Raw genomic sequence first — 4,156 nt, 5'->3', positions numbered from 1 at the left:
ATCACAGAAGATCACTCTTCTTATTGTGATAAAAGTTGTTCACTAAGAACAATGATAAGAAAGTCTCCAAGGAGACAGTTGTTGAGCCAACAAAGCTTCAGTTTATTCAATCAATGGTTAATGTTTACATGGAGGCTCGTGGCTACATAAATAATAGAGAAGAAAACGAAATCCTAAGCTAAAGAAAACCCTAAACCAAAACCAAATCGGTTTAGTGAAAACCATATCCTAATCCTATTGCTAATTGGTTTATAAATCACCAAACTTAATCCTAATTGGTTTACACTTAATAAAATCATAAATAAACTTAAAATAAACCATCTTGGACGTGCCTTATCCTCTTGGGCCAATACTTCATGAATAGGGCCAATAAGCTCTCTAGTGAATCCATTAGGCTGTGATATGGCTCTTTGCCTTTCTAGAACATGCATTAGCTTCCAGGACATGAATTTGAAGCTGCTCCAGGTCGCACCAGTATCTAAAGGTGGTGTTAGACACTTACCTTGGTAGGATATTTTCATCACTGGTTTTGCTTCTTTAAGCATCTTAGGCTGCATTGTGTCTTGAACTCTCATCTGGTTTATAACATGGATTGCGCATGTTGTCTCTTCTTTCATGGACTCCTCAAGTCCTGTTACAACACCTTTTGACAAAGACAAGTGCATCATAACAGTGGTAGATGAATTATAAACCAATTGATCAAGTGTAGGACTTACCTTAGCCTTTGTTTGAACACTTGCTTGATCTGGTTTTCTATCTATTTTGCACAATGTGCTTTGGCTGAGAAATTTCTTCTTCTCCATGGTCATTGGCACGCCATTCTTTTGGCTTGAACAATAAGTAGATTGATGTCTCTGTTTTGGCTGAGAGATTACTTGTGGAAGCATGTCTCTTTGACCTTCTTGTGGTACTACTCTTGTTGCCTCTTGTGAGCCACGGTTTGGATACCTTCTAGGGTATTGTTCCCTGATTTGAGAATTGGTAAACTCTGGTGCAAACTCGTCTCTCATGGCTTCCTTAAGATCTCTCCAAGTGGTGATAGTTGGCTCCTTGTACAACCATCTTTCATCTTGTTCTTTTATCCACCATTTGAAAGCAACATCTCTGAGCTGGTCAATAGCAAAAGCTAACCTCTCTTTCTTCAGGATGTTGTTGTAGTAGAACCACTCATCCAAGTTTCTCTCCCACTCTAGGTAGCTTCTTCTTCCTGAAAATGTATAAAGTTTAGATTTCTTAGCAGATCCATAATCAGAATAAGAATGAACAATATGGCTTTGAGTTTTAGAAGTTTGATGTGGAATGATCAGTGAAGGGTCTGGTGGCTTTGGTTCCACATATCCAGCTCTTGGTGTCTCTCCAACTCTATGTCTTCCTTCTGGTCGTGCAAGACCAGACTTCTCCAGCTGGGCCATCCGATCTCCCATGGTCTGTACTGCTTTCATAAGCTGATTCAAGATGATCTGGTCTGGCTCCATTAATTTTCCTGAAAATATCCTTTCTCAAAGATCAAGTATATTAAAAGGGAAATGGTTGGATGAAATAATTCAGAACAGAAATGAAACTATATGCTATGCAATAAATCAGAACAATGAAATAATAAAAACTATATGATATGCAACAAGTAGCTATGATATAAAATGCAAGTACTGAAATGATATGATATGATTTTTTTTTTAATGATATGGATATCTAAATGAAAGAAATTCTTTTTGAAATTTTTTTTTTTTAAAACAATGATGCACGAAATGAATGGAATTATGCAAGAAAATAATTCAAATGCAGTGAAACAAATATGGCAATATGAATGCAAATGAAATTCTTTTTCTTTTTCTTTTTAAACCTTTTAATGAAAAATGGGAATGCAATCAATCTAAAAATGGTAAGAGGAGCTGGGGAATGAATGCAAACAAGAAACACAATTTTTTTTTGAACTTTTCTTAGATTAAACAACTTGAAATCGTCACCTACTTCAAACTCTTTTTGGTTTTTCAATTTAAATGAACAAGAACACAAAACCGATAAAAATGCAACAAACAGAAATGAACAAGTATCAAACTCTTTTTTTTTGGATTTTTCTTTTATGAGAATCAAATAAACAGAAGCAAGACTAGAAACACTTTTTTTATGGTTTTAAATTTTTCTGGAAATCAAATAACAAGAACAGAAATAAAACAAAACTTTTTTTTTAAAGGAAATGAAACAATCTATGAAAAGGAAAGAGATAACCTGATAGGAGCTTTTAGCTCTGATACCAAAATGATACAGGCACCAAGAGGGACCTTCTCAAGCTGGCTGGATAGATAGAAGAATCAATGGACCGGCTTGATGTGAGATGGATTGAGATGGAAGGCTTTGATGAAGATGATGATGAGATGATTAGATCCGGTTGTATTGAGACTTGTAAAACACCAATGGAGGATGGGAAACAACAAATGGTCGTCTAACCAACTTGCTATCTCAGTGGATGAATGATGGCGTGATGATGGACTATGGATTCAAGCTGCTTGTTCGAATAAACAACTCAGCAAGAACAAAGAGATGGAGATGGATAGAGAGTAGACTGAATCCCTCAATCTGATGGATCGAAAGTCGCCACAAACTCTATGGAATGGAGTTTGATAAGACAATTGCTTGGCTGCTGCTTCTCACACACAATCAAGACTTGATAAGGGTTTCTTTGCAAAGGCAAAAGAAAACAAATACTTTTCATATAATTCGTGGGTGTCTTTACAATGTAGAACTAAACATAGCTTATATAATGCTCATGAGTAAATAAAATAAAAGGAAACAAAACAAAGCAAAGCAAGAAGATATCAAAACTAGCCGTTAGAGATGATGGAGGGATTTGGCTAAAAGAGGGGAACTTGCTGAGTGTCTTGAATCTTGATAGTTTAGGCATGTAATGATGAGTCTTAGGAGTGTCCAGATTCGTCCAGTAAGCCTCCATGACTCCAAGGAAATAAGAAAAGAGCTGTTGGAGCTTGTTGACCAAAGATGTGCATAAATCCAAATAAGGTAAGTTGTTCCATCTGATACCCCACTTGATACTCTGCGTTTTGAATGCTCCAATAATGTCTTCAGTCTTCTCTGGTTTGTGTAGAATGTCTCCTGGTCTCCATATCTTGGTTTGGTATTGATCAAACCAAATAATTGTCCAAGTTTCCATATTTAGCTCCGGTTTGGTTTGAGTGGTTTCTTCAAGGATCCGCCTGATCCAGTGTGTGCTGGTGCTTCTTAATGGGTTGTGGAGTGCTTCTAGAAGTAGCACAAAGTCTCCTGGACGCCAGCATTGAGTTTGAGATATTATATGCTCCTGATCTTCTAAATAAGGCAAGTCGGGCCTCCTTTGACTTGAAAATAGCATAACTTCCAAACCATTAATCCTTTTGATATGAAACCAATTCGCCGCGTACTCTTGTTGAGTGTAGAATCCAAGAAAATTGGTTTCGTGACAAACTTCCTCCTGGTTGATGAGATATGGCAATTTTAGTGCACATATGTACTGGTTGGCGCCATGGTTAGTTGAGCAGGGTGTTGGGTTGACCTCTGGTTCAGCTACTGGTTTGATGGCCTCATCATCTAGGAGTATCAAGAGTACTTTCACATCTCTTGTGTCACCATTCGATCCACAACCCTTGAAGAACTTGAGTCACTGATTCGTCCTTGCAAGGATCTATCCCCCATATAACCAGAGAAGCATCCTAGGAGTGTATCAAGTGGTATCAGAGCAACTCTGGCTAGGGAAGTGTTGTTTGTTCGATTTTCTTATAGATCTGTTCATCTATTTCATCACTATTGCTAGATCTGTGTATGTTTGTCTCAGAACTGATAGATCTAAGTGTTTCGACAAGGTTTTCTAAAAAGTCCATTCATATTCTTGTTGATTACGGTTTTGAAACTCCTAGATCTATAAGTTGTTTGTGTTTGCTTGAATCGATTTGTTCTTATACCCATAGATCTGTGATTGTTGATTCATATCATCCTTTGCTGAACTTGATCTATTGGTGTAAGTGTAGAAAGAGTGTTAAAAATCAAACCTGATCCGTGTTGTTCAAGTTTCTATCATCACTTGTTGTTTCCTTATTTGAATCTATTTTGTTTTGTTTTGTTTCTTGAACTACTTACTGGTTACTTTCTTTTGTTTATCTCAGGTACT

This window comes from Raphanus sativus, unplaced genomic scaffold, assembly GCF_000801105.2.
Source record: "Raphanus sativus cultivar WK10039 unplaced genomic scaffold, ASM80110v3 Scaffold0047, whole genome shotgun sequence".
NCBI lineage: Eukaryota > Viridiplantae > Streptophyta > Magnoliopsida > Brassicales > Brassicaceae > Raphanus > Raphanus sativus.
The sequence above is the reverse complement of the archived record's forward strand: the minus strand, read 5'-3'. Positions refer to the sequence as shown.